Raw genomic sequence first — 12,885 nt, 5'->3', positions numbered from 1 at the left:
GAGGGTAGGACCAATGGTTGGAAACTCATCAGAGGGAGATCCAGCCTGGAAATAAGGAGGAATTTCCTGATGGTGAGAACCATTAAGCAGTGGAACATCTTGCCTCCCAATGTTGTGGATGCCCCATCGCTGGAGGTTTTCAAGAAAAGAATGGACAGCCATCTGTCTGAGATTGTATGAGATCTGAGATGGTATGAGGTTTCCTGCTTTGGGTAGGGGGTTGGACTAAAGACCTCCAAGGTCCCTTCCAACCCTACGACAATTCTATGATTCTATGACTTCCATTGGTACAAGAGTTCCTCCAGCCTGTCCCCCCCAAAAGTAGTAGCCCTAAAGCTGGACCAAAAAGGTCCATCTTGATCATGGATTGGGATTAGACTGGAACACAGTTCCTTGTATGTTATGGGATCAGTGGGAAATAGATTGCACTGGGCCGCTCCACAAGTGGTCGAAAATGCATTTCCTGTGTGGTCACTTCCTTAGTCAGGATCCCATGGAGCATTGCCCAAGTAAAAAGTTCTATCAGAGCAATAAGATGGGATCTGTCACTTGAACAAGAGTTACTGTCCAGCAGATATGTTCATAGCCAGTTTATGCCTGCACAAGGAGGTACTGAATATCCTCTTGCACGAGCACCAAAAAGTTAAACCACTCATGCTGTGTCCGTTGTACTAGCAGTTTGTCTCTAACACGGTTATAAATATCATCACAGTACAACTTTTAATAAACTAGAGATCCAATTCTTCTGAAATGAAGTCTTTGCTTCTAACGGTTGTGGGGGTGGAATTGTACCCTGTTCAGGCATGCACACATAATGTAGTTTCTCCACTTCTGAGTGGTACCACCTAATGAATGCTTGATCTCAGGCAGAAGAGGGGACTGCCCCTGGGGTGCCCAGAAACTGCCATGACAGCAGTCCTGTGAGGTTTGTCTTCTTCATTCTGTTTGCCCTTTGCTTTTATTTATTTACAATATATTTTATACTGTTATTCATTGTGAAGCTGGCTGGATAGTTCAGTGCTTTCGGTATACAGCTGTGCAACCAGGGGCTGGGAGTTCAATTCCTCACTGTGCCTCCTGTGAGTAGAGCTAGCCAGCCTACGTGGCCATGGGCAAACCGCACCGTCCCAATCTACATTTACATCCTAAATGTAAAGTGCATAGGTGAGAAAACTCACATGCCAAGTCAAACAGATGTTTTACGCCATCTGCAAAAAGAAAGAAAAGAAGAAAAGAAAAAGAAGTGTCCTTTAGTTTGAGTTCTTTGATGGAAAGGTTATATTGTTATTGAGACATTCAGTGCGGCATTGATTTTTTTGTCCACAAAAATTGCCAGAACAACCAGAAGCTTCCCTTGTTTCTTCTTTCCCCTCTTTAACTAGTGTAATCAAAAGTATCTGTGCTATTTGTTTGTTTAAAATATTTATATGCCACCTTTCTCCTAAAGGACCCAAAGCAGCTTACAGTATTAAAAGAAACAAAGTTAAAAAACTAACTAATAAAATTATTACAGTATTTTAAAAAAAGATGTACAGTGGTGCCCCGCATGACAACGATAATCCGTTCTGGGAAAATTGCTGTTAAGCGAAATCGTCATCATGTGAAAACCCTTTCGCCATTGGAATGCACTGAAACTCGGTTTAATGCGTTCCAATGGGGAAAATACCTCGTCGTTCAACGAAGATCGCCCATAGGGAAGCCATTTTGCGAGCGCCGATCAGCTGTCAAAATGGCTAGTGAGGTACCACTGTATTGAAATTCATAATAAAAGCAATATTAAAAACACAAGTAAAACAAGAGAATTAAAAAATTCCACTTGGTCAACCAGTCATAAAGGAAAGCCTGCCTGAAGAGAAGGGTCTTCTTCATCTGGTTGTGGAAGGACAGTAATGAGTCCCGCCTAGCCTCCTGTGGAAGGGAGTTCCAAAGTCTGGGAGTGGCAGCAAAGAAGGCCTTCTCCTGTGTCCCCAGCAAACACACTTGTGAAGATGGTGGGACCAAGAGAAAGGCCTCTCGTGTTGATCTCAGCACCTGAGCAGGCTCATAAGGGGAGGCACAGTCCTTGAGATAGCTTGGGCCCAAGCTGTTTAGGGCTTTATAGGTTGGAGCTAGCACTTTGAATTGTGCCCAAAAACAGATCAGTGGCCAGTGGAACTGCTGTAATTGGGGAACTGTACATTCTCTGTAACCAGCATCAATTAATTTTTTTGCTAAACTTTTTGTTCGTTGTTCTTATTGTTCCACAGATCTTTCAGGACAACAAGGACGCAGAGAACTGACTTTCAAATATAAGCTGTTTAGATCATTAACCTAATTAGCAGTATTAATGCTGAATTTTGTGTTTCTAGCTCTTTGGTCAACAAGGCAACAAGTGAACCAACCAACCAACCTACAAGGAAACTGGTTTCAAAATGTCATCAGTGCATTTATTTTTACTCTTTAAGCTAGGAATTCAACATATATCCATGTCAAATTTCATGTGTCCACTTTCCATTTCAGACAACTTTTGGGGCAAATACAGTTTCAGTTTTATGTAGAAGATAAGCTCTCACAACTGTACCTCACTTTTTGGATTCATCTGGTGAAGTGGGCTGCAGTCTACAAAAGCTCATGGCAAATACAACGTTCTGTTCTTTAAGGAACCATAAAATTTCACAGTCCTTTTTTACTCCAAATGACTAATATAGTTATTGCTCTGAAAAGTTGTTAAAAGGGTTTTAAAATCATTTCCTTTCTTACACCATGGATCAAACAAGGTCACTTCCTCATCTAGTCACTGATTAGACATTATTTCTGCAGCCTGTGGAAAATGTTTACTTAAATGGTCAATCATTAATGTACATTACTAATAGCTATGTCCAGTGCCTGTGTATATTTGACATGGTTCTGATAAAAAGAAAAAAGGACTTTGTGACAGATCACACTTTGGCGAGTAAAATCCCAACAAAAGTAAAAACAGATCTGTGCTTACTTATTCAAGTTGCCAGTGGATCTTCTTCTTCTTCTTCTTCTTCTTCTTCTTCTTCTTCTTCTTCTTCTTCTTCTTCTTCTTCTTCTTCTTCTTCTTCTTCTTCTTCTTCTTCTTCTTCTTCTTCTTCTTCTTCTTCTTCTTCTTCTTCTTCTTCTTCTTCTTCTTCTTCTTCTTCTTCTTCTTCTTCTTCTTCTTCATACAGGAACTAGCCACCCAGAGACCTTTGGGTAGAGTGGGCGGCATATAAATTAAATAAATAAATAAATAAATAAATAAATAAATAAATAAATAAATAAATAAATAAATAAATAAATAAATGATGTGTTTGGGTGACTAATGTTGCCACCTGTTTACGGTACGGTAGGTAACTAAAGAACAGCAATGCTGATTCAGCCCAAAGGAATGTTTAGTACACTCCCTGTGTATGTAGTCGAAGGGGCACCATTTTCCTGTCACTGGATGTTCAACCATGCTCTCTTAAATTTGTTACAGTTGTTATCAAGAGATGTGGAGAAACGTTTGAAAAATTATTTTCCTTATGTGCCAAACAAAATTATTTGGCTTTGGATACGATGTTCTTTAATTTTGATGGTGGCACCACATGATGTGGCAACAAAGTGTCTTGAGATAGCCCAAGAGGGTGAAAATTTTAAATTTTTGCATAATAGCAACCAAAAGCTCTCAAGCAAGTATTCCTGTTGGCCAAAGTTTAGAAGTTGTAGCTCCAAAAGGTAAGGTTTACAGGTTGATCATTTGTGAAGGGTTGGATAGGTAGGCAGAAAACACTGAAGTCAATGTCCTTCTATGTTATGATGATTTTTGGAATCTAGTAAATGTGGCCATGGGGTGACACATCCATCTCCAATTCCATGCATTTATATTGAGCCTAGATCTTATGCTTCTACTTAAAAAAATGTGAAATTCTGTGGACTTAAACAAAAAGATAAGTAGCACAAGCAAGCAATATTTAGAGGATCGATAGAATTAGGAACTGAGCAAATCAGCAAACAAGAATCAACTCAAAAAGACAAATAGCAGGACCAAGTTGAAATCACCTTAGGCCTAAATGGCTGTTGCTACACCTTTGTTTCCACTTCTTCATAACTAATGCTGGTGGAGAATGACACTTATAGATACAGTATTCTCCTCTAGGAAATCTCAGAGGAGGAAATAAGGACTTGCATTGAGAGACTGAATGTAATGTGATAAAAATTCACATTACCTTAATTCTATAAGTATTCTACCATGCTTTTAGAAATCATTATTTAAAAACATTAAAGGAAGATAGCATAAATGGAGGAATAGCAACAAACAGTTCACGCTAATTTAATTTGTTTTTATTCTGAAAGAATCTGAATGATGGGTGTTTTGGAGCAACTTTAATAATTTTAAAAATTGGGAATTTAAAAAAAAAATTATTTTATTTTTAATTGAGACTAAAAATAAAACAAACATTTTGCCAACATATTATTATTGATTAATGTAAAAGAATAATTGAATATTTTTCATTAACATCCTTAAGATTAATGAATGAATTTCCAAAATTTTTAATGTTAACAAATTAACATTACTACTACTGTTTTTTAAAATATCCATGGGTTAAAGCTAGGAAAGGTGCCTTGAACTAGTTGATGTATACTGTACGTCTTTGTGTCTGAAGTTTATAAAGTAGGAAAGCTTCTGAATACTGTATTTAGTCCTTCGGTTAACTTAGGGGCAACATTTAGGAAGGATATTCCTTGCCCCTGCCAGTATTTCCAACCACATGAAATATAGATGGTTTGCCACAGCCATCAATGTCCCAAATCCTATTTAATGTTTACACTCTTGTAACTCAATTGGTGTAAATCTTATTGACAAAGCCGAGCAAGTTAAGAAGCTAGCACAGGCTTGACTGTTGTGCGTCAAGTCCTGTGACTTGGTATACAATAACAAATGCCTACTCAGGCTTCTTAACTTGTGGTGATTCACCAATGGGTTTTACAATGTTATGTTGGTGGGATGTATCTAATAGGATTTCAGCCTATATTTCTGGCCCACTTAACAGATATAACATTGGGTTATTGCCTTATAAACTCTAGTAAATGTGCTGGGTACACAAGTTAGAGCTGGTGGGAGTGGTAGATATTTGGGGGTAACCTGGCTGGAATTGTTAGGCATGGGGTAAAAAACACACACAACATATAGAAGTGGTCCATCTATTTCAAATGTACTGGAGTATTTTTGGTTTCTTTGTCTGCCATTCAATCTTGAACACAGATGTACAGCCAGACAGGACATTTCCAAGTGTAAGACCTCTGTTAACCTTTCTGTCCAAAAAACCATGAAATTGATTTTGCTTCCACTCCCAAAGCAAGTCTCAGCTCATGCTGAACATGAGGCTGCAGTAATTTCATGGCTTTCAGGCAGGGTTTTTTCACCTAAAGTCAGACTCACACCCTTTGAGTGGAAATTCTCCTATGACTAGTAGTTATATAAGAATATCGTCATCCGATGTAGTGAGACGTCTCAGACAGACAATTGTCTGCAAGCCGACAGGAAGGACACAGCAGTTGCCACACATGTCAGGAAAGAGTAACTTTTTTGAAAACATGTCGGTCAAAAGAGTGATGTTGAACTTCATAGAGATGAGACAGAATCTGGATATTGTATATATCCGTCACTTAGCTTGGACCTGGACGTATTAATCCAATTGGAATTGTGGGCACCTTCAGAGGTGACCATGATCAAGGATTACAGGGAGGTGGTGAAAACATCACGTGTGTTTAAAGGGCCTGCATGCATGGGGTGTGCAGGCTTGCATGTATTGTTCCCACGTCCTTCTTAGGATATTCTTTGGGGGCCCTTCCAATCCTTCTCCACTGGAGTGTCTATTCAGTCTCCATACAAAAAATGTATCCTCATATTAGGTTTATTTACTTAGATAAAGAAAACTTATGTGCCTACCTTGTTCCTCTGGGTAGAGTTTTTAAAAAAATACAGAAGCAGCCGTGTAATCCATGTGTAGAAACAAAAGTCTGAGTTGGTTAATAGCTTTACTGGATAACCAAAACCTTCTCAAGGACATCTGCTTCTCCTCTAGTCTCCCGAATTTTATGACATCTACACTTGAAGACTTTTGAAGAATTCAAATCTCAGCCTGTTCATCACGTTTTGTTGACCCAAAATGATAGTGCTCATTCCTGGCTCAGTTGATGATAATGATGATGATGATGATGATGATGATGATGATGATGATGCTGGTGCTGCTGCTGCTGCTGCTGCTGCTGCTGATGATGATGATGATGATGATGATGATAATAATAATAATAATAATAATAATAATAATAATAATAATAATAATAATAATAATAATAATAATAATAATAATAATAATAATAATAATAATAATAATAATAATAATAATAATAATAATAATAATAATAATATGGAAGGGACCCTATTGATCATCAAGTCCAGCCTCTGTCAAGGAGGCACAGTGGGGAATCAAACCCCTAACCGCTGGCTCTGCTTTGATTCCTCTGGTTGGAATTCATGGCCTGGGTCTTTCTGCATCTCAAGTACAGGAAGACCATCTTCCTATGTCTCTGTCGAGTTGTGTTTGGCATAGGCAGACATTACTTAACTAAGTAGGCCATTGGTCTTACTCAGTACAAGACAGCTCCTTGTATCAGGCTCTCTTCTGATTTACATATCCGAGAAGGCACTGTATTTTTAGCACTGCAGATGCTGCTGATCCCAACAGTCAAACAATACAGTTGCTTGTAAACGTTAAGTGGTCTGTGTGCTTTAAAAACAACCATGACAGTCTCTGAAAACAGAATTGCTGTTGTATATCTAAATAGGAATGTACTTTGGAAAGAGTGTGTGTGTGTATGTGTGTGCGTGTGCATGTGCATGTGTGTGCATGCATGCATGTGTGTGTGTGTGTGTTAAAAGAAGAATGAATACTGGGGAAAGTTTTCATTGAAGCATTTTGATTTAAATGGTTGGACAGCTCTTATGAAAGAAAACAAAATCCATAGCTCTAAATCTACCACTTATAAAGTTTTTAATGACTTTCCCCATGGTGAAAGGGAAAAAAAACTTATGGGCCTAATTCAACAAGATTTTCTCCTGCATAAGCCCCATTCATATCCAACGGGATCACTACAAACAAAAACTTTCTGATGGATCGGATGTGTTGCCACCTAGCTGTTTGATATCAGATGCTCAAATGGAACGTTTTGCACATGTAAGTCAATGTATAATCTACAGTATCTCTAACTTACACAGAGCATATAGCACACCCACCCACACCATGCCCATGTACACCAATTTGAAAGGTCATAATTCACAATGTCATCTTCATAGTGTGGGGAATTTCTGGAGTAAAAGATTTCTGTTCCAAAACTGGGGAAAAGCTACATGGATCCGCTTGCCCTCCTTTTTGTAACTCAGGTCTCTCTCTCTTCTCAGCTATAAAGTGAAGATACTATTCCTATTCTGTTGTTACGTACTTGGTTCTCTAATGCCTCTCCTTTCCATCCTTTTTCTCCATGTGAGGAAACAATGAGTCCGTAGAGAATTTCGTGCTCATAGCTAGGTTCTTGATGCAAGAAACGATCCTGATTTTCCAGGACTTTGTTCCTCTTAAGAACCTACATTTGAGCAGGAATCTCTGTGCAAACAGGTAACTCAGTAACAGAGAAAAAGGAACTACAAAGGTTGGGCGAGGGGGAAAGCTGGGAGCTATTCTCTAAATGAGTTGGAAATAGCCATCTAAGTAATTGCTGAATAGGGCTTGTGTATACTCTGCATGATGCAGGTCTTCGGATATTAGCAGGGTGGCTACTGTTTCATCATCCCCAAAGAGAAAATGCATCACCAGAAGAAGACAAATGCACATGTCTAGTCACACAGTTGAAAACAATGGCCTGAATCTGAACTAGACTCATTGAATTCATGGGGACCATGCAAGTGTTGAGTCAGCAGACAGCAACTGATTCAGTCATTCTACTGTCCATCCGCAAGCAGGCGAAGAAGTGGGACTGCAGGAAAATCACTTGGGTTATAGTGCTGATGCCTGGTTCCCTTTTGTCTTAGTTCACAGAAATGGGGAAAGTTGTTGTTGTTGTTGTTGTTGGTAGTAGTAGTAGTAGTAGTAGTAGTAGTAGTAGAAGAAGAAGAAGAAGAAGAAGAAAAAGAAGAAAAAGAAGAAGAAGAGATCAAATGCCAATGCTACCTGCAAGATGCTGGGGCTTGTAATTAAAAAAAGAGAAGAAGATAATTTGCTCCATCACTTCCTACCAAGTATTAATGGTACCATGGAGAGGCAGGCCACAAATTTGTAGGGCACATAATTTCCTTGGCAAATCAAGCGTTTCTGGGATCAGAATTTTGATCTGGTTCAACCCTTGACTTGAAGTTGACTTTGGTTTCCAACATGATGCAACAGGAGGTAAATATGTGATGTCCCCTTCCCCTGAAATTGTACTCAAGCTCTTTTCCTTTCCCCCTTTGCCTCTCAGGGGAGGGCAAACAAAAGTGAAAAGGAACTTTGAGGAATAGAAACTGAGACTGTCCGTGTTGTGCCCTGGAGCTCTGGGAATCCTATAGGCGGCACGGCTGGTGCCCATGGCCAGCTAAAGTTCTCCAGAGGTTGTAGTTCAAGAATGCAATTTTTTTTCTAAGCAGGCCTCTTCTTAACCTCCCATATCTTTTATATTACAGGTACAGTGAGCTCTCTAAGGTTCTCTTAGCTATAACCAATAGCTGTGATTCTGTCATGTCTGTCATGGTTCTTGTCAAAGAGAATGAAACAGTCCCCATCTTTCTTTCCCTCTTTAAAGATGGCAGCTGGCTGGATAGCTCAATGGTTGAGGTATCTGGCTGTGGACCCAAAGGTTGGGAGTTCAATTCCCCAGAGTGCCTCCTGCAAGTGGAGCCAGCCAGTGTGGCCTTGGGCAAGCCGCACAGTGTTCCCAGAGTGCACTCAGAAGAAGGCAATGACAGACCACTACTGAGTATTCTCAACCTGGAAAATCCTGAAAAGGGGTCACCGTAACTCCGAATTGACTTGACGGCACACGATTTATTATTATTATTATTATTATTATTATTATTATTATTATTATTATTATTATTATTATTATTATTATTATTATTATTATTATTATTATTATTATTATTATTATCATCATCATCATCATCATCATCATCATCATCATCATCATCATCATTATTAATATTAATATTAATATTAATATTAATATTAATATTAATATTAATATTAATATTAAATAAAGGAAGCTGCAGCCTGACATTTTGATGAGTTGCACAAGGGTTGCTACATCTATCCCTGTATCATACCAATTAACACTTGAGTCAGAGGAATGAAGACAGTAAGCAATACAAGTGAAAAGGCACCTGGAGACGAATGTGGACTTTTGTCTGTTTCCTTTTAGAAGTCTATAATTTCCCCCACTTTTTATGATCTGTTCATTTTACCAAGATGTTTCCTTTAGAACAGTTACCCCGCTGTTGTACCATACACATCAAAGCACTCGCTTGTGCACAAGACTGAATATAATCTATGCTGTGGGGTGGGCAGCTTGTTTCTCAGTTCAACCATGCTTTTGACCAACAGCCTTTGGGGGGGGCACAGGTGTGCATTCTGTGTGCCATATTTGAGAGCTGCATCAGTAGTGTTTGGTGGTGAAGATAGCAAAGTTGGTGACCCCACAAGAGGCATGGAAATGGCCCCGGGGACATGTATTTTATCAGCCATATATATTGCCGATCTCTGCTCTGCCACTTTAAAAAAAATGATCCAAATTCTGGATACAAAATCAGATGATTAGGACTCCAGATTCACAGTAAATTCGGCAGCTTTGTAAGAGGCATGCACGTTTTGTTCACAGAAATAATACTTTGGTTTCTTTTGAAGGATAGACTTGAGGTGTCTGGCTGCTGAGCCAGAGGTTGAAAGCTCCCCCACCATGCCTTCTTGACAGGGGCTGAACTTGATGATCCTTCCAGCCCTGCAGTTCTAAGACGATTAGTCAAACAATGAAACAATGAAAAAGACAAAAACATTGTCTGAAGAAGGGGACTTGTACACAAAAGCTCACATTAAAAATACAATCTGGATTCTGTACTACAAATATCTGTTTGTGTGTACGTACCTAATATTTTGCATGACTGATCGGCCATTGATATTATTTGTTAGTATTTACTGTGGATGTGTTAATAATAATGTGGCACATGAAGATATGTAGCACACTGATTTCTCCCCTCATGTCTGTAATTGTATTCAACGAACTTTCTAGCTTCTAAGATTGTACAATCGTTGACAATAAGGGCTAGAATCATGCCTTTTTAAATTGCAAAAGCAGAATGTCTCATTGAAATTACTGCCGGGTGCCATGTGAGATCTAATACATCCACAGAATCATGACCTACAAACAGCCTTCTTTTCATTGATACATGAAATGTGAAGCTGCCATGAACAGGGTTGTTCAAGCTTGGTGAAATCTTTCAGAAACATACGAAAACAATGCTAGGCAGTGAAGAAGGTTTTCTCCCCTCTTCTTCCTATCAAACTGCCAACGGGAGAGATCAAAAATATGTAAACGTAGGAAGCATAAAAGGAGGGGAGGTGGTTGGCAACCTTCTTCAGCTGCATGCTGTAAACAAATCACCAACACAGAGATTTCTATGGCTTCTTTAATGCTCTTACTGCTACAAATTGCTCATTTCTGATGCAGTGCCAGAACTGCAAATTGCTTTAGCACAACATTGCTAGGAAATGTTCTCCCACACAACCTTACAGGATTTAAACTGGAACTTCAGCTGGCACTATAAATATTTCAGATATGTGACTTTAATGTGATTTTTGTTTCCTTCCAAAAAAAGGGGGGGCGCCACTACTGCCGCTGTCAGAAACAAAATATGTGGGAGACAAACAAAGGGAGCTAAAGAAAGATCAGAAGTAAACCCACGTGCATCCCAGTAACATGCAGTTTTGGCAAACCAATTGCTCAGGCAATTCCAAAAGGGTGTGCATGGAGCAATGAACATGGTTGGGGGACCCCCCTAAAATTGCTAATATCAACTACATAATTAACAAATGCATGTACTAATTGGTTACAGAAGCAAATCTACTTAATCACTATGTCTTTACAGGATCTTGCAAAAGCAGCACTGATTCCTCTATTTCTCTCAGTATATGGCTCTTTAACCCGTTTATTCTCAGAGCAACAATCCTGTGAAGTAAAAGAGTGACTGGCCTAAAGTCACTCCATGACAATCATGTCAGACTGGGAGCTAGAGACTGAACCTCCTGACTCCTGCTTACTGTACTACAATGACGACAATGACTACTACTAGCAACAACAACAACACAAACAAAGATTCAGTATAAGAAACAACAATTAGAAAACAAATTAAACTGCTGGAAAAATAAACCTCTACATGGACAACACCTGAGAAATATTGATGGGAAGCATGATCATAATTCAAGATAGGTAAGGTAAAGGTTCCCCCTGACATTTAGTCCAGTTATGTTGATTCTAGGGGCGGTGCTCATCCCCATTTCCAAGCCATAGAGCCAGCGTTTGTCCGTAGACAGTTTCCGTGGTCACGTGACCAGTGCGACTAGACACGGAACACCATTACCTTCCCACTGTGGTGGTACCTATTTATCTACTCGCATTTGTATGCTTTCGAACTGCTAGGTTGGCAGGAGCTCGGACAAGCGATGGGAACTCACTTGGTTGCATGGATTTGATCTTAATTCAACATGGGCATGGCTAAAACTGAGGACCCTTAAGAAAGAAACCAAAGGCTAAATCTTTGCTGCAGAAGAACAAGCACTCCAAACCAACTTGATGAAATCTGAGATCCAAGGAATTAGTGGTGACAGCACCAATCTGTCGACTCTGCCAAGAAAAAGATGAAACCATGTTGCATTTCATCTGTGAATGCCCAAAGACTGCACAAACAGATTACAGAATTAGACTTGATAGAGTGGCAAAATTAGTGCACTGGTCATTATGCAAAAAATATAAATTGCCAGCCTCCAAAAACCCATGGGAACATCAGGTAGGGAAGTTGTCAGAAAATTATGACATCATTATGATTACCAGATCCAAACTGATAGACACCTTGAACACAACACACCAGACATAGTAGTAATAGAATGAAGAAATGTCTGGAGCATAGACACTGTGCTGATATTTAACAGAAGGTTTTAATAATAATAATAATAATAATAATAATAATAATAATAATAATAATAATAATAATAATAATAATAATAATAATAATAATAATAATAATTATTATTATTATTATTATTATTATTATTATTATTATTATTATTATTATTATTATTATTATTATTATTATTATTATTATTATTATTATTATTATTATTATTATTATTATTTATGCCTGTAAGTATAACACAAATAGCACCATTTTTGGAAGTACATTGACTCACACTAAGTATTATCTAAGATGCACATGACTTGGTGTGTAACAAATGATGTCCACAGTGATTTCTCAATTCGAGGTAATTCACCTCTATACATTATGCTGCTCGTTTTATGCTAGCATAAAATACCAGTAGGATGTGGACAATTATTTACTGTACTATGCTTACTACAACTCCAGAAGATGTACACATTGCCTCAAAGGAGCACTCGAGGCACATTACAATAATAAAATATGGGGGAGCAGGGATCAGTAAAAACAGAATCAAACATAATATAGCTAAAATCAAATTAAAGAAGATAAGAACAGAAAAACCATTTAAATTAATAGAGCTACAAAAAGTTAATATCATTTCAATGAATTATATTGCTAAGCACTGGCTTTCCATTTTTAGAGTCTGTGGCTTGAAACGCAGAGTTCATGATGGCAGCTTGTAA

The 12,885-nt window shown here is 38.5% G+C and overlaps 1 long non-coding RNA gene across 1 annotated transcript in view; it reads right to left on the bottom strand.

Annotated features, from left to right (window-relative positions):
• Positions 1-12,885, bottom strand: part of LOC140704402 (uncharacterized) — a 40,366-nt gene that overhangs the window by 20,131 nt on the left and 7,350 nt on the right. The window contains exons 2-3 of the long non-coding RNA XR_013541737.1: positions 2,972-3,192; positions 1,179-1,208 (exon numbers count right to left, since the gene is read on the bottom strand). This is a non-coding gene — a long non-coding RNA (uncharacterized LOC140704402). The remainder of the gene's footprint in view (positions 1-1,178; positions 1,209-2,971; positions 3,193-12,885) is intronic.

This window comes from Pogona vitticeps, chromosome 2 (genome assembly GCF_051106095.1).
Source record: "Pogona vitticeps strain Pit_001003342236 chromosome 2, PviZW2.1, whole genome shotgun sequence".
NCBI classification, from domain to species: Eukaryota; Metazoa; Chordata; class Lepidosauria; order Squamata; family Agamidae; genus Pogona; species Pogona vitticeps.
Note: the sequence above shows the minus strand (reverse complement) of the source record. Positions and strands in the feature narration are given on the sequence as shown.